Below are 18,851 nucleotides of genomic sequence, written 5' to 3'. Positions count from 1 at the left end.
GTGCTTGCAACACTCAATAGTGCAGAGTTGTACAGCCCTCCCTGCTTCTCACACAGATGGCGGATGTGCGGGTTTGTGGGGCTTTTGAAAAGAGGTGTGAAACATGGGATTAAAATTAGTTGGAGAAACTACATTATAGGATGTTGAAACCATGTTCCCAGTCAGCCCTGCGCAACTCGTTTGCCCCCAGGAGACATTGCAGACGCTTCCCAAAACTCCCTGTGCTAGATGGTGGCAAGTTGCTACCCACATGGCACTGCTCTCTGCATTGATGCAAGCACTGGAAGTGAGGACGCGCACCCCTGACACAAGTAGTGTAGTGTGGACATGCAAAAGCGATTTAATAACTGTGGTGGCTGTATGTCAATGTAACTTAGGTTGACTTAATTTTGTAGTGTAGACTGCCCCTTAATGTCTTTCTCTTGTGTGGTGATTTACGTCAGAGGCTTACAATACAAATGCTTAAATATTACCTTACAATATAGGATACAGATGTTATAAGTGAGATTAATGCATGCAGCAACCCACAAACATTCAATAAAGACTCAACACACTCTTTTAATTCTAATACGCATTTTAACAATAGTAACATACAGGTGAACCCGACTGATTCTAGCTATGTATTTGTCAATGTTCAGTTGAGACAGGGGGACCTTGACATGAGTTGGCACCTGGACTGCCAGTGTCACACACCTAGATCCACTGTTGGTATTGTTTTTGGTGACTTTTTGATGTAAGATTAATCACTACAGTTGTGCCCGTTTGATGAAAGTGGTCAGTATTACCTTTCATTTAGTTGCTCTTGCATTTTTTTAGGGTAGTTGCTGCTTTTAGTCATGAAGATGTAGAGGAACTTGATCCTGCACCTCCAGTGATGTTCAATTTATCACTGTGCTCAAGATGATAGCTTTAATTATTCTCCTTTTTGCTGCAGATCAATGTGTGAATGCTCTCTCTGGCACACACTTAAGTCTCTCAGCCAGAATATATTGAATTTTTAGTAGAAAAGTACAGTAATGTGCTTGCACAGAGAATTATATGAACATATTTTTAGTAATGGTATTGCCTGACCAAAAGAAATCAACCCTGAACTGCTTTGTTTATAGGTGTGTGTATGTGTGTTATGGAAATAATAGTTATGGATATTAATATAGAACACTTTTTCAAACTTGATCACTCTTCAATTGTTCTGTTTTTTTCTCTCTCTTTTAGGGTAGAATTTTTTCTATGCAGAGACCCAGCACAAGGCATATGCACCACCCATTTTGAGGGGTTAAGTGTTACTTAAGTGGTGCACAGACCTTGAATTTTACCTGGAAGATAATTGTTGAGCAGTTGCTTATTAACTCCATGGAGCTCTTGTGTAGGATTCTATTTTGTCTCACTCGTTGGGGCTCCTGGAGTAACCATACTTCCTTACTATCTATTCTTTTTCATTTTCTTGTATAATCTGGATGGTCAAGTTTGTTTGCTTTCTTTTAGTGGCTGGCCAAAATAGGGACTTGAGTGAGGACAAATGGGTTGAAGATCAAACCTTATAAAATGGACTTAATGCTGGTTGGCTGGGGAAAGAATCTAGAGTGAATGGTGCTGGAAAGAACAAAGAAGTTGTCCTCCACTGGTGAGGTCTAAACTTTTCCAGGGAGATATCTGGGAATCATAGATAGCTCTTGGTGCTTATTCCTTTATAGAGCTCTTTTCTCTAGATTAGAATTTCTCAATCTTTTCCATATTGGGACTCTTCATCCAATCTACCTGGGACTCCATCCCAATTAGCAACGTGTGAAGGACAGAATAGTTGCAGCCCATTCATATGAGTTTGTGACTCCACTGTGGTTGTGATCTTCAGGTTGAAAAACTCTGTTTTAGATCATGAGGTCTTTCTTGAAAGTAGCACCTCTTTCTGCTCTGGATCGCTAAGTGCTTTAGGAAACCTGAATCTGCTGGTTGCTGTCTTCCTAATAAATATCTCTATGCTATCCATACATTCATGTATTCCTGGGAATTCCATATGGCTGTAATTTGCACAGTAGGAAGCTTGCAGTAGAGCTGCTGTGTCACATGGAGTTCTAAAAGCCCATGTGTTACTTTTGGGGAAGTCCATCTCCAGCTGTTGTGGACTTCCTAAGCTCTGTAAAAGTTGACCTGCTGAGTTAACTCCAAGTATAGCTTGGGCTCTGACTGCTTTTAATAAGTGAAAAAATTCGACAAGGAAAAACCTCCCAATATTCAAAGGTACCAGTCCTTGCCAGTACATATAGACTGAAAAAAAATCAAGTAATAAGATCAACTCTTTAAAAACAAACAAACAAAAAACAACCCCCATCCCTTTGAACAGAGGCTGAGGCTTGAATAAGGACATGGAAACTCCATAGTCCTTTAAATCCCTGTGCACCTTTGATAGATAGGTCAGGAGTTTGGTAAGTGTTGACTTGCGCAGCATCCGATGCATCTTTGCCTCAGCTGCTTCATAATTTGGCTCTAAGATTCCTGAATTATACTATTTCTTGTAATTTAAAAAAAGTAGATTTTGAATTATAGTAATCTAGAGCATTTAGCATTTAGGAAAATACTGTATAAATCAGTTTGGACATTGATATAGAAATCAAGATGCATCATGACAAAATATTGCTACCAAACAAAGCATTCAAATATGAAACTGTGTTTGTATACATACTAATGAAGAAGAAAGGAGGAGCGAGGAAAAGAGAGTGAAGTACTGTAATAAGTGTCACTTCACTGTACAAAGTGAAATCAAGAGTAAACAGTTTGTCACTTAATTATTTGTTACAAATAAGTTGAGCAATGTGCTTTATTTTGCATAGCTCATAAACTGTATCATCAGCATTATGTCCAAGAGCTTCATACTAGAGTTTAATAATCTCAGTTACTCTGATTCCTCTTTGTTTAATCTGCTTGAACGGATGAATTGTCAAGTTTGAATCTTAAAAAAAAGTTTTTGTCGTATGACATTTTCAAATGAGTTTGAGTAGCAACTGGTTACTTAAACCTGAGTTTTTGCCTGATTTGTAATAAATAAATAAATAATGGATTATTATATAAGATCTTCAAAATTTTCCAGCAGTGAAGTTGTCACTCAGTAACTTTGTTATAACATCTTTCTACAAAACAAGGCCCCTCCACCATATCAAAACTCAGGAATTACATTGGAGTGAGTCTTAGTGATGAAGTCTATGGCAAGAAATGTTAATTGAGCTATCAGTTTGCTGGCAAAAGCAGATGACTGAATATGACCTCTCTTCTGAGCAAATTAACAAAAAAAAAAAAAAAAAAAAAGGGGGGGGGGGTTGTTAATTAATCTTTAAGTGGTAACATTGTTTGACACACTACAAAGCTGGGCATGCATATCTAGAACTATGGGTAGTTGTCTAGCTGATTTATCCAGCTGAATTCACATTCAAATTCCTGAGGTGGAACACATGAGCTTGTTTTTCAGCAGACAGCAATACTTCTCAACATTTTTAGTGAAATGACTGAAGACAAATATGATATCCTACTGAATTTGGGGGTGGAGGGATCTAGGTAAACAGAATGCAGTTGCCCAAGTGGCATCTGGGGCTGACATTTGTACTCTGGCAAAAGGCACCTTGGAATTGTTCTGATCGCAAGTGGTTAGGATCTCTGTTTTATGTTGCGATAGAAAAATGACACTCCAGCACTTGTGGGGCATTGTGTCAGTACTGATTCAGAGGGAATAGTGCCACCTACTGACGTGTCAACGCCACCTCTAGCACCTGTGTGGTTTTTTTTCCCCCCCTCAAAGGTCTCCCTCCATGCAGTGAGCAGGGCTACTCTGTGAGATTGGGGAGGTCACAGCTCAAGTTTGCATACCTAGTATGAATATATCTTGTGTTCAGCCCTTCCTGGGGTGATTTCTAATGTTCTGAAACCACCATACTAAGACTGTAGCAGAACAGCAAAGCATTTGTGTGTTGTGATGCTATGAAAAACATTAACTTTTTAAGCTCCTTTTCTCCTTTCAATATTGTCCAGAAAAGGATTAAGATGTACAACCTTGTCTTTAGGTTATTTTCATAATCTTCTCTAGATTAAATAAAAAGGGAGGGGGTGAGCGAGAGAGAGAACATCATCATGGAGGAGAGTATTAGGCCAAACCATGTAGGTGTGATTAAAAGAGCAGATGCTACAATGGCAAAAGGAAAGCATCAGGCTTTTATTTTTTTTCTTATGGATTTAACTCCCTGAAATATTTTCTGTGTGTGTGTGAGAGAGAGAGCGAACCACTGTTTTCATCACTGTTTGTTTTGCGTCCGTTAATAAAGAATACCAAAAGTCGTCGTTTCAAGACTGCTTTGTTTAGCATTCTCTCCCTATATGGATAATCATCTTGATGTATCTGGGTAGTCAGGTTTTAATAAATTTCTGTAAACATGTTTAATAGACAAATTTCCCTTGATGAGTGGATCTTCAAGATTGCAATAAAAAAATTAAATGAAAGAATTTCATCTGGAGAAAAGAGATGAGATTAAATGAGTTAGAATTACTGTACACAAAACAGACAAGCACACCCTGTCCAATACATTAAAATAATCCCTAAAAAAGCTGTATGTTCACATATCAGACAGGATCCATGTGCAGGGGACAGAACTGTTATTGGTAACTGTCAGGGCCAGTCTTATGGATGGACGATGTGGCTCAGGGTGCTGTGGTTGCAGGATGGTGCTGTGGTCAAGTCTGCAGAAGGGCTGTGCCCACTTTGGAGGCAGGGGGAGGGGATGAAAAGGGCTGTGGGCTTGGAGTCCGATGGTTCTCTCTTCGAGTGATTGCTCATATGCATTCCAATTTAGGTGTGTGCGCGCCCCGTGCACAGATTCCCGGAACCTTTTTCCCTTAGCCTGCCCGCAGGGCCAGCACAGGCGCCCCCTGGAGTGCCGCGCTCATGTCGCGGTATAAAGGGCACTGCTGGCCCCGCGGGTCCCCAGTTCCTTCTTTCCGCCTCTGACGGTTGCTGGAACTTCTGCCCTTGCTATTGCAAGCAGCAATCCTTAGCCTTCTTACTATAGTTTAGCTTCTAGCTTCAGTTCGTTGTTGTTATTCAGCTTTAGTTGATCGTCGACAGTTCATTACTGTCAATTGCCCTTAGGGGTTCTTCGCTGAGAACCATGCCGGGCTCGGCTGGTTTCAAGAGCTGTTCCATCTGCTCCAAGCAATTTGCGGTGAGTGACCCTCATGACCGCTGCCTCCGGTGCCTCGGAGAGCAGCACCGCAAAGAGAAATGCAGGATCTGCAAGTCCTTCAAGCCCCGCACCCAGAAGGAAAGGGAAGCCAGGCTGAAGGTCTTGCTCATGGAGTCGGCGCTCCGTCCGGCCTCAGAACCATCAAGGTCACCGGCACCGAGCAGACACTCGGTGCAGAGCGCACCGCCGGCACCGACAGCGGCACCGAAGCCTTCGGTGCCGAAGAAAGCGAAGCGGTCCGGCACCGCCTCCATGGACTCCTCCCTGCGACCACAGAAGCAGGGAGAAGCTCAGGAGACACCCCAGCCACGTGCCGTGGAGGTTCCTCCGGCACCGGTGTCTCCTCGCAGGGAGCCTCCCCCGACTCCTGGAAGTGGGGGAGCGCCCTTGCAAGGGCCGTCGACGCCGGAGGCGTTTGTCGCGGCAAAGGCTCTCTTAGCTTTGCCCACGCCTCCGTCCCCCCCTCGGCCGAGGGGTGCGGGACTAGCGTCTCGGGGCAAACCCGCGCTGGATAGCCCCGGTGGGTGGAGGAAACATCGCTCCCCATCCTCACCCAGACGGCCACGGAGGGTGGAGAGTGCATCCCCTCCGAGCTCCGACTCCAAGTCGTTGAGCGCTGTGGCACCGGAGGCGGTCAGGAGGCACCAAGAGCCGGCGCAGAACCGTTAGCGTGGACTCTGACACCACCCACAGCTCGGGCTCGAGCTCTCCGGTGCGGGGCAGGTCACGGCACCGCTCTTCGAGCAATACTCGGGCGGCACTGAGTAAGGTCCAACCCGAGGCCCCCTTAACCCCGGCTGCAACGGCACCGTCTCCTCCGGCACCGATTGCGGCTCAGACCATGCCGGCACAGGTTGCGATGCCAGCCTTGTCAACGGCATCATATGTCTCGTTGCCGTGGTCCGCCTTAATGGGCCAGTCCACGGTACCTCCAGGGCTACCGGCACTGGGGGGTGCGGTACCACCAGCACCGGCGTACCCACTGGCACCGATGTATGCGGCTCAGCCATCAGCATATGCGCCATCGATGGCACCGCCCTATGCGGCACCGCTGACTTCGGCACCGGGTAAACCAGTGCGCTCCCGTTCCGCTTCAACGGCACGCAGCAGAAGGAGCCGTCACTCCCGGTCCCGTAGTGGGAAGCGCTGCTTCAAACGGTCGGGTCGCCGACGCAGGAGGTCCACCAGCTCCTCCAGCCGATCCTCCTTGAGGGGACATCGTAGACGTCGGCACCGGTCCTACTCCTCGTCCCAGAGCCGTTCCCCGCCGAAAGGTCGCAAGAGACGGTCTGGGGGCTCAAGTCACAAGAGACAACACGGAGACACCCAGCAGCCACCTATGCCAGGGTGGCCGCGGCCATATTGGGGACCTTGGTCCGCTCAGCCTGGTCAGGTTGCTGAGTTGCTCCATTCTGGGGTGGTACAGCCCCCACCTCTCCAGACGCAGCTGCCCCCTCAACTCCCTTCTGACAGGGAGTCAGACCCGGAGGAGGGCCCCTCCACAGGGCCTGTCCCCCTGTCGTCCTCTTCATCTTCGGATGAGGGGACGTCCAGGGACCACAGGGCGCCCCCGTTCGATTTTTGGGCGCATCAAGACCTCCTTAAGCGGGTAGCCTCCAATTTGGGGATACCGCTTAAGGAGATGTCAGAGGAGGATGACCCCCTCTTTGGCCCTTTGGGCTCCTCAGGCCCCTCTCGAGTGGCCCTCCCGGTCCATGAGAGGGTTATGAAAATTGTAAAGGCCCTTTGGCAAACGCCTTCCTCTGTTCCCCCAACATCAAAGGGAACAGAAAGGAAATACTATGTGCTGAAGGAAAACTGAGTTCCTGTATAACCATCCCCTCCCAGGAACTCTAGTTGTGGATGCGGCAAACCAAAGAGATCGCCAGGGGGGTCAAGGTAGTACACCCAAGGATAAGGAGGGGAAGAAGTTAGATCTCTTTGGCCGCAAGGTTTATTCCACGGCGGCTTTGCAACTAAGAGTGGCGAACCATCAGGCCCTCTTAGGAAAATATAATCAGAAACTGTGGGTGTCAATGCAGTGTCTGATCTCAGCACTTCCTGCTGATCAAGCGGCTGACCTGGCCACACTGGCTCAGGAGGGGGAGATGGTGGCCCAAGCAGCCCTGCAATCCGCCAGCGATGAGGCAGATACCGCAGGCAGGGCAATGGCCTCTGACATAGTAATGCGCCGATGTTCCTGGCTGCAGGCATCAGGGTTGTCGGCTGAGGTCCAGCAAGCCATCCAGGACCTCCCCTTTGAAGGTTCCGCCCTTTTTTCAGAAAGGACGGATGATAAACTACACGCCCTTAAAGATTCGAGGGCTACCCTGAGGTCGCTAGGGTTATACACCCCTCAGGCATCGAGACGCCAGTCTCGCCCCCAGCCGCAAAGGCAGCCACTTCCCCCGCCAAGACAAGCCCCCAGGGCCGCTCAGCAGAGACGGGGGCGGGAGCGCTTCAGGGGCCCTAACCGCCGTGGTCGGCAGGGCTCTTCGGCGCGGGCGCAGCATGGCGCAAAAACCGGGAGTGGCAACGGTAATAAACGTTTTTGACGGCGACTGTGAGGGTGGCGCTCTTCCTTTTCCCCGGGAGCTCGACCCACCCTTTCAAAATAGGCTTCGGCCTTACTACCAGGCTTGGGAATCGATTACTACGGACCGCTGGGTCCTAGGGGTGGTCCTTAGGGGTTACGCCCTTCAGCTTACGGCCTGTCCCCCGGACTCCCCTCCCATTCTATCCCCTATGAGGGACCCCGCGCATAAGCAGCTACTCATTCAGGAGGCACATTCACTCCTGAGCCTCGGTGCAATTGAGGAAGTCCCGGGGAGGGAAAAAGGAAAGGGATTTTATTCCAGATATTTCCTGATCCCCAAGGCCAAGGGTGGCCTAAGACCGATCCTGGACCTCCGCCGTCTGAATAGATATATCAGATGTATCAAATTTCATATGGTTTCCCTAGCCTCCATAATTCCGGCATTAGACCCAGGGGATTGGTACGCGGCCCTTGACCTAAAGGACGCCTATTTTCATATCTCCATTTTGCCAAGGCATAGGAGATTCTTGAGATTCATGATAGAAGGAGGTCACTATCAATTTGCGGCCCTCCCGTTTGGCCTGTCATCAGCCCTGAGGGTTTTCACAAAGTGTATGGCCGTAGTGGCGGCCTACTTACGCCGTAGGGGAGTTCAGCTCTTCCCATACCTGGATGACTGGCTCATTAAGGGCAGATCCAGGTCGCAAGTGCAAAACAGCCTGGAGTTGGTCTGCGCCACATGCACCAGACTGGGGCTTGTCATTAATGAACAAAAGTCCACTCTTACCCCAGTACAGCAAATTGACTTTATTGGGGCTACGCTTGATGCGGTTCAGGCCAGAGCCTTCCTGCCACGATCACATTTCGAGGCAATGGGTTCCATTATTGCAGAGTTGCATAGGTCCCCCATGACGACAGCTAGGCGCTGCCTACAGCTGTTGGGACATATGGCAGCCTCCACCTATGTTGTGAGGCTAGCTCGCCTCAAACTCAGACCCTTACAGGTCTGGTTAGCTTCGGTCTATGTTCCCTCTACTCATGTACTGACCAAGGTGGTCACGATTCCCCCACAGGTGCTGTCCTCCCTTCGTTGGTGGATGATCCCGAGGGAGGTGCTCAAAGGAGTCCCATTCAGAGATCTGGCTCCGTCAGTAACCCTTATCATGGATGCCTCGGATGTGGGATGGGGAGTCCACATCAGTGGCAATCTGGGCACCCAAGGGTTATGGTCACCAATGGAGAGATCCCTACACATCAATGTCCGCGAGCTCAGGGCGGTCCGTTTGGCCTGCAAAACCTTCCTCAGATTCCTGAAGGGCAGGGCGGTACGGGTCCTCACAGACAATACGGCAGCCAAGTTCTATATGAACAGGCAGGGGAGAGCGCGTTCCTCGACCCTGTGCCAGGAAGCCACGCGTCTCTGGGAATTTGCAGTGAGGCACGACTTTCAATTGTTTGCCTATCACCTCCCGGGGAACAGGAACGATGAGGCGGACCGCCTCAGTCGGTCGTTCTCACCCAGGCACGAGTGGTCACTGCACCAGGAGGTGGCAGCTTTAATCTTCCGAAAGTGGGGAGTTCCCCAACTGGACCTGTTCGCGTCATCATGGAACAGGAAGTGCCCCATTTACTGCTCTCTTCGAGGTCGAGAGCCGGGCTCCCTTTCCGACGCGTTCCTAGTGGAATGGGGAGGGGCCCTGATGTATGCATTTCCCCCCATTCCGCTCCTCCCTCAGGTCCTTCTCAAGATCAAGAGGGACAAAGCGAATGTCATATTGATTGCCCCAGCGTGGCCGAGACAGTACTGGTACAGTACACTGCTCCACCTATCTATCGCCACACCGATTACACTCCCCAGGCGATACGACCTGCTCTCCCAGGACCAGGGGCGCCTTCTGCACCCGGACCTGGATTCCCTCCATCTAACAGCCTGGAGACTCTCTGGCTGACGGAAAGTGAAAGGGCCTGTTCTTTACAGGTCCAGCAGATTCTGCTTGGTAGCAGAAAACCCTCCACACAGGTTACATACCGAGCTAAGTGGAGGCGCTTTACGGGTTGGGCAGAAGCTAGGGGTATCGCACCAGCCTGCTCACCTATACAGGTGATCCTGGAGTACCTCCTATACCTTAAAACCCAGGGCTTAGCCCTGGCATCCCTGAAGGTACACCTGGCAGCTATTTCGGCTTTTCACCAGCCGCTGCAAGGGAGGTCTCTGTTTTCCCACCCCATGTCAGTTAGATTTTTAAAAGGGGTGGAGAGGATGTTTCCTCAGGTCCGAGATCCAATCCCCCCCCTGGGATTTAAACCTGGTCCTCACCATGCTGACAGGACCTCCCTTTGAACCCATGGCCACGTGCTCCCTGTTACTCCTCTCCTGGAAGGTAGCGTTCCTGGTGGCCATCACTTCCGCCAGAAGGGTCTCTGAGATAAGAGCCCTAACTTCGGAGCCCCCCTATACGGTCTTTTACAAAGATAAGGTTAGGTTGAGGCCACACACAGCCTTCCTTCCTAAGGTGGTGTCCCAATTCCACTGTAACCAAGACATTTTCCTCCCTGTGTTTTTCCCAAAACCCCACGGGTCGGAAGAGGAACGGAGATGGCATTCGCTGGATGTCAGGAGGGTTCTGGCACACTACCTGGAGAGGACCAGACCCTTCCGTAAATCGTCACAGCTGTTCGTAGCTGTGGCAGACAGGATGAAGGGCTCTCCTGTCTCCGCACAGCGAATCTCTTCTTGGATCACGTCTTGCATTAAGGCGTGTTACGAGCAGGCGAAAGTGCCTTTACCAGGAATGGTGACGGCACTAGGGCCCAGGCCTCTTCGGCAGCCTTCCTGGAGAACGTGCCACTGCAGGACATCTGCAGGGCTGCCACCTGGTCATCAGTTCACACTTTTACGACGCATTATGCCATTGTTCAACAGGCTAGAGACGACGCAGCTGTTGGCAGAGCCGTATTGAGTAGAGCTGCTCGTCAGTGACTCCTACCCGCCTCCATGGGTATGGCTACTCAATCACCTAAATTGGAATGCATATGAGCAATCACTCGAAGAGAGAAAACAAGGTTACTTACCAGTAACTGTTGTTCTTCGAGATGTGTTGCTCATATCCATTCCAAACCCACCCCCCGTCCCCGCTGTCGGAGTCGGCAGAAAGAAGGGACTGGGGACCCGCGGGGCCAGCAGTGCCCTTTATACCGCGACATGAGCGTGGCACTCCAGGGGGCGCCTGTGCTGGCCCTGCGGGCAGGCTAAGGGAAAAAGGTTCCGGGAATCTGTGCACGGGGCGCGCACACACCTACATTGGAATGGACATGAGCAACACATCTCGAAGAACGACAGTTACTGGTAAGTAACCTTGTTTTTCACGTGTTCCTTCTCCTCACAGCAGCATGACATCTGCAGTGCTGCTTCTGCTCTGCCTGTTGAGTAACTGCCAGGTGCTCCTGGAGCTGTACTTAAAGGCACCAAAGGAAGTTTGCTCAGGGCACTATTTCCCACAGAGACTCTGTTGCAGAGGGTCCCCATTTCTTTGCTACCATACCTCACCTCAGACCTGACCAAGGATATTCATCCATAAAGAGTAACATGGAAACAGAAAACTCACAACTTGTCAAGGTTCACAATCCTAGCAAGAGGTATGTACCGGTAAAAATGTATGGAATAATGTATTTATACTGAAAGTGTGCTTTATGAATAATGTGTCTCAGTGATGGCCCATTTGGGCGGGGAGGAGTTGTTACCTTGGATTTTTTGGCTGGTGACACTCAATATTTAGCCTTTTGCAATACTAAAGCTTTGAATGGGAAACAATCAGAGGGAACGACAATCAAAACCCCCTACAGGTTAAAAAAAAGAAACTTTACAAGACATGACCCATCTGGGTACACCTTTGCCTGAGGGCTAGAATCCCAGGACTGCTCACCTCCCTGCCCCCCACTCCATCCTCCTTTTCCCTTTCTAAGTCCAGAAAATGACTGCAGGCATCCATACTGCAGCCCCCATTCTGCCCTTTCTTCCTGGCCTTACACTAGTCTTCCCCCAAATCTTCTCCTTAACTGGGCTGCAGTTTCAGTCAGAGATTGACTGTCAAGCCTAGCTCTCCCTTAGGAGTGGCCTAGCAGGTTACTTAACCTGTTGTGAGCTACATTCACCGTTTCCGGGCTAGTGTGGGGACGAACACCGCATGGCAGGCACCCAGACTATGGCCTACATTGTGTTGTTTCTTCTTTGTATTAGTGTGTGGTCTCAGAGCCCCACTCAAGGACCAGGACCCCACTGTGTGAGGCACTGTACAAAACACAGACTGAAATGAGCTTACAATATCAGTATAAAACAAGACACAACAGGTGGAGACAGACATATGGGGCGAGTACAAGGAAGCAATGAAATACTATTGGTGGCAGCAAGTAGAGCCAAAGCATGGAGGTTGGGAATTGTGTGGCAATAATTTTGCATATGTATATAACACCTTTCATCCATGTTGCTGCACGAATTCCTGCACATGGCCCCTCCTCGCACCCCCCTCATCCATTCAGGCTAACAGTCAACCCACGACCTTACCTTATTAGGGCGTTACCATGGAATCGGCTGCACCTTTGGCTCCCACCTTATATATGAGGAATGTAACTGACCAGGGGAGACAAAACTCTCCAGCAACCAGGAAAACTGCAAGTGTCCCCTGGCCAATCCAGTGCTGGCACGAAGCCCATATCTTTGGCCAATCAGTTAACCCTTCATGTCCCATTTAGTCCATAAAGAGGGGTCTTTCCCAAGCCCCCTCGGAGACCTTCATCGAAACCAGCCTAATCAGTTGGTCCCGGTTCTCCCCGCTCACGTCATCTCCCCCCCCCCCCCTCCCGAGTGTGAATCGTGTTTTGCTGGCCGAATCGAATTGAATCGAATAATGCTGTGGATACTAGTTTGGTGAGGAGTTAACTATCAGTTTGTATTTTACAGCTACATTGTCTGTTTAACTGCCCGTTTGTGTCTTGCAGTTAACTGTCTGTGTGAAATCTCTGTGGGTCTGTGTAAAATCCTTCTGTCTTACAGTTAACTGCTTCTGCCTCTGTGCCTTATAGTTAACCGTCTGTGTGACCCCCCCCTTTCTGTTTCCTACCAGCAACTAATTGTCTGTGTAGCATAGTGGTAAGTATCCCTGTCTGCTACGTGGGAGCCCAGGGTTTGATTCCCAGGCAGGGAACCACTGTCTGTTTAATGTTAGTTTAGGTCTTTATAGTTAGTTGCTTGTTTAATACTTTTTTATATCAATTTATGTTTTGTGCTTAATTGTTTTTATATCCTTTTATATTATTCTATATTTTATAGTTAATTGTTTGTTTAGATGAGTATAACTAGTTAAAATCTATATTACTCCTTTGTTTATAATAAAATTCATTTATTCCCTAAATGACTCATTATTGATTCTGGGGGATCACTAACCTGTCGGAACAATCCAAAGCTTTTTTAAAGCACTTTTTAGAAAAGTGGATAAGCATTATCCCTGTTTCACAGAGGGGCAGCTGAGCAGGCTTACTAGAGCCGTGCAGAAGCTGGAATTTCCATCCTGCAGAAAATTTTACATTTCTGGGGGAAAAAAAAATTATTGCAGAATCAGAACAAAAAGTTAGGTATGCCTGGCAGGGCTGCCAGAGAGTTGGGGAGCCTGGGAGGCCCTGGGTTCCAAACTCCCCATCAGCTGGGGCTCCTGAGAAGCCAGGGAACTGGGGAGCCTAGTAGTTTGAGGAGCCTTGGGAACCATGGAAAATTTTGATTTTGATGGAAAGGATGGAAAATTCACAGCCAGATTTAATTGTGGGCCTTGACAGCTGGAAGAGTTGTGTTTATCAGAGGCTTTGGCTGTTGTATTAGATGCCTGTCTTTGTTGTGATGCACAAACTGAGAACAATAAATCAGTGGTTCCCAAATGTTTTACTGAGGCACCCACCAATTACATTTTTGTCTTTTAAGGACCCACTGTTACCCCTGCTTGGCTTTGCCTGGCTGCCCCTTTGCTGTCAGTCTCCCAGACGTGTCCCTCTTTCCCTGTGGCTGGGCTACAATGATTGCTACTCATTTGCTGATTGCCACTTGCCAGCTCTGATTGCTTCCTCTACCCTGCTGCTGCTGCTTGGATCTTGCTCCTCGTACTGTCCTTGTACTTTTGCCCAGGGGAAGTGAGTGCATGAAGGGGAGCACTTCTGGGGCACTTGTGACCCACCTAGACCCTCCCTGCAGCCCACTGGTGTGTTGGGAACCACCGTTTGGGAAACGCTCCAGTAGATCCATATGTTGAAAATATTGTTTGACTGAAAAAACTGCTTTTCTTCTATCCTCTGACTTTATTGTTAACTGATCCTTCCAACCCATCTCATCTCATTTGGCTATTTCTTCCTCTTCTTAGGATAAGCACTGTCTTGGTTTTGTTTGCACCATGCCTGATATAATGTGGCCCTGATCCTTGATCAAAGTTCTTTTGTATCGATGTAATAAAATTCAATAGTAGAAGTATTTTTTTTAAAAAAGTATTTCAGATGCCTTCACTGAAGAATAAGTGCATAGAAAGTTTTTTTTTTGTTTTTTTTGTTTTTTTGTTTTTTTTTTAAATGCTCTTCAAATTACAAATGTGGGAAGACCTTTAAAAATAGAAACATTTTCTTCAAGGCAGCATAAGTCAAAATGCACATCACATTTTGTTGAAGCTTTTTAAAGAAATTCCTTTTTTGCTTGATTGTGTGTGTGTGTGTGTGTGTGTGTGTGTGAGAGAGAGAGAGAGAGAGAGAGAGAGAGAGAACTATAGAGTGAAAACAAGGGTTTAGCTGAAATGGCCTTTGGAATCTTAACTACAGTGCCAATTCTGTGACTCTCTGTATATTGTATGGATGCACACCCATGCTGCCAGGATTTCTAAATACTTTATACAATGATTATTGAGTTCATGGTTTTTTCTGCTGTCTGGCACACCTTGTTTTATGTGCTTTCTAATTACTTTTTGGCCAGCATTTGAACTTGTGTTTAGAGACCCAGCAATAATTGGAACTGACAGAATGATCAGCTTTTTCAAATAAAAAATTGAAGAAAGTACCGAGACTGCAGTGTTAAATCTTACTTGGCAGCACAATGAGAGAACTTGACACATTTGTCAGAAACACTTGGTGACAACCTTTAATTTTCATATATGATTGTATATCAGGTGAAAAGATGCTTTTATCCCTTGCTTGAGGAGCACTGGAAAGTGCAGACTGCAAATGTTCTTAAAAGGATATTCCTGGAAATGTTTAGTTTGAATTACCAAACATTATATTTAATTGTTGTCTCATAATGTTATGTTATCAGATCATTACATTCTATCTTGACAGTTTGTAAGGACCGTTATCTATTTAGTCCTGTTGGTGTGCACGGGAGAGGGGTGAAAATGTATATGAAATAAATGTATGTGAATAAGAAAGGGTTATATTCCACACTTTTTTCTCTGGTAATTCAAACGCACCTAGTAGGAATAGCGAGTGCAATGAATAAATGAATAAATTTAAAAAAACCCCTTTTTTAAAATCTTTTTTTTTTTTTTGGTCATTGCACTAGTCCTATGGAGTTACGACCTCCATAGCATTAAAAAAAAATCCTTTACACCATAAATAAACACCATTCCAAGAATTGCTCATTAGAGGGCACAGCTAGAGATGTTTAATACCAGGAAATGGCTGCAGAACTTTGGTAAAAAATCTACAAAATCCCACACTTAACAAAAAAAATCATAGGAAAAATTTTCTCTCTCTGCAGTACAACTTACTAAACAATTACCAGAGATACATTTTGTCCCACTCTTCAGCTGTCTGAAGGTGATGTCAGGGATAGCCTCTAGAAAATGGAGCTGTACAAATGTTCGCAACCAGCGCACAGATGATGTGTCTTCAAATCCAGTAGATACTGAATATCCAAAATGAACTGAATGGTTCTATTTTTCAAGAATGACAAGCAGACTCAATGAAATGGCAGCTGAAACCGTTAATGCCATTGAGTCCCTTTGACTTCTGCTGTCATGATATTTTAACCATGTACTTACTCTGCTTCCTAGAGATTGCAGTCAGTAAAAAATTTCTGGGTTTTTTCTATTTGTAAAATAAGTCAGAATATAATTTCGAGAAAATTCCAAGAAAAGAAGAAGAGGACAAATTTTGCCAGGACCAAGAAGTCTGTAGTGTCCTGGGTTTATATTCCCATTGTGAGGGTTACAATCTGACAATAGGACATGTTAGACTCTCCTTCAGTGAGCACCTCAGTCAGAGAAGTGTTCCAGAAAGCAGATATCAGGCAAATCTACTTAATGGTGTGATTAGAGGCATGTGTAGGATCAATGGATTTTGAAGGGTGTTGTTGCAGTGCATGTTGATTGTTGTAATAGAGGAGATATGTCTGCATGTTTTGTATCTGTTGTTATGGCAGGATCTGGTGCTGCTTTGAGTTGCTGTATCCTAATCTGTGGGGAGCTTGCTTTTTGATGATGAGTTTGGAGATATTGAGGGGTTGTTTGGAGGCCAGAAGTCAGGATTCAGGAAAGATTTCTTTCAGGATGGGGTCCCCATCGAGTAGCACAACATGTGGTATATATACCTCATGCAGTGCATTAAATGCCCCAATAACAACTATGTGGGTAAAAGCAGACAATCACTACCCTCTCAAGTGAACTCAGACAAGAAAATAATTAAAAGACAAAAACACGCTATCTGTGGGTGAACACTTTTCACAAAATGGTCACTCTATATCTGCTCTCAGTCCTCATCCTCAAAGGAAACCTGCACAACACTTTCACATACAACCTGGGAGATTGAATTTATTATGTTACTAGATGCTAAAATGATGGACTGAACAGAGACGGGATATATGGCTTATTACAACAATCTGTAACCCACCAACCCCCTCTCTTTGTTCTATAATTGAAGGGGTGTTAACAGGCCACTCTAGCTTGAATGGTGCCTTACAATGTGTGCTAATTACTTCTGCTAAACATTCTGTCCCACCTTGCATTTAGCTGTGAAGCTAGGAATACCTTTCTCAGGCCCGAGGAATAGCTGTGTGTGGCACAGAAAGATGGTCTCTCTCTACAACAGAAGGTGATCCGATAAAAGATATGACCTCAACCATCTTGCCTCTCTAATATCCTGGGACCGACACAGCTGCAACTACATTGCATATTTCTTCTGAGAAATTTTCAGTGAGGTATGGTCAAGAAGATGAGTTAGGGCCTTGCAGAGCCTCATTAGAACTGATATCAATTTCAGAATAAAATCTTTTATTAGATCAGAAGTGTGTGTGTGTGTGTGTGTGTTGTATTCTCAGCTGTGTCCTACTTTCTGTATGACCTTTGAACGAGTTGTTTGCTCTTCTGTGCCTCAGTTTCTTATCTATAAAATCCATCTACTTTCTAGAGGAGATGTGAAGCTGAATATATATTTGTCCAGCTCTGTGAACCTCTCATAGAAGTCATTATATAAAAAATAGAGAATACTCTAAGGAGCTGTGTAGTATTCCAAATAGTAATAATAATTCGTCATAACCTGATGGCTAAATGGGTTTAAACAACTAAAGCCTTGAGATTTGAACCGCTTGAGCTGTCCTAGATTTGGAAGTCTGTATCCACCACATGATATGTATCCCTTGTAGTATTTTCCCAGTATCCTTTGCTTTTGAATTTTGGATTTCATCATAGCAGCAGTAATAACAACAAAGTTGACAGGGACTTTGTAAATAAGGATCTGATGCTACTTGTTTATTAAAGAGATTCCAGAGAATTAATTTCTGGCAATACAAAGAACTTCCAAATGGTAAATTCACTTTGTCACTCTGGTGATTTTGAATACTTTAACAGACACAAACAAATTGAATCCCCAAATAGTGTAAAATGGTATAGCTGAATTGATGAAGATTCATAAATCCACCCTATTTAGAAATGGGAGAGAACATAGGTTCTAAATTAAATGATTATATTTTTCCCCCTCAGAACAGCTCTTGTTATTGAAGATAAATTATACAGAGGGGAAAAAAACCCTTCTCACCATGTATAAAACATCTGCTTTGTAGCTTGGCTTAATTTAGTCAATGAGAGGGTATTTTTAAATTGTTTTTTCACCCGCAGAGGCTTGTATCAACTTATTTTCTATTAAATGATCAGAGTAAATGTATGGTTTTACAGAGTTGTTAGCAATTTAAACCATATCTAAAACAGATATCCATTTCCTCTCTGAAATATGAGACACATTCTGATGATGGAGCTAAGTAATAAGTATTGACTATAGCACTAGTCAGGAATACATTATGTAGTGTGAAATTAATATATGCTTTTCACAAAGACACTATGTTGAGAATGCCCAAACTCTACCCAGTTCAGGGCCACATTGTAACTTGCCATGAGTCTTAAGATGGCAATACCTTTCATGAAATGCAGCGGTTGTAGCTGAACAGTGATTAAATGTTTCAGCTTAAAATGCATTGTTTTGATCCTAGTGCTGCTTGTTAAAGATAAGGGTGGCTGTTGGCCACATTATAGAACTGCCTTAGCTACTCTTTGTTCCTCTCTCTTGTGCCCCTTCAGGTGCATGTTAATATTTTTCCAAATATTGAAACAATTATTTATAAATATCTATTTTCACCCTATTTTATCCTATTTTGGGTTTTTATACCAAACCCTTCACTGTGGGTATCTGAACCAAATCTTGCCCACTCCTTTACAAGTGCAAAGGGCTCTGAAATTCCAGAATCAATGAGCTTTCTCAGTGGAAAGGAGCAAGGCAGGATTTAAGAACCCAATGTAGGAAGTCTGCATTGCCTACGTGCTATGAAAATCTGCTCGGTTGGAGCCTCCAGTGCCTCAGCATGTTTGGGGATAGATGGGCCTCAGGGAAATGATAGCCATGTTGGTGGAAGTGTGACTTTGTGGATCCACCAACCATACTCCTCCACAGGTGGGAAGTGCTGTACGAGCTGTGGTAACTTCTGCACCTGAAATAGTGTCTGTGGCCTGGCAGGAAGGATTCCCAAGCTCTATTGTCCTCCCCAGAGCACAGCCAAGCCACTTAAACTGGTATGGTACCACCGTATGCAG

The 18,851-nt window shown here is 46.0% G+C and overlaps 1 protein-coding gene across 13 annotated transcripts in view; it reads left to right on the top strand.

Moving 5' to 3' along the window:
* The window catches only part of RYR2 (ryanodine receptor 2), a 646,139-nt gene that overhangs the window by 76,952 nt on the left and 550,336 nt on the right, over positions 1–18,851 (top strand). The gene's annotated exons all lie outside the window — the stretch shown is intronic.

Source organism: Emydura macquarii, unplaced genomic scaffold, assembly GCF_026122565.2.
Source record: "Emydura macquarii macquarii isolate MOO-44397 ecotype Brisbane River unplaced genomic scaffold, CSIRO-AGI_Emac_v2 contig_3517, whole genome shotgun sequence".
NCBI lineage: Eukaryota > Metazoa > Chordata > Testudines > Chelidae > Emydura > Emydura macquarii.
The sequence above is the reverse complement of the archived record's forward strand: the minus strand, read 5'-3'. Positions and strand labels throughout refer to the sequence as shown.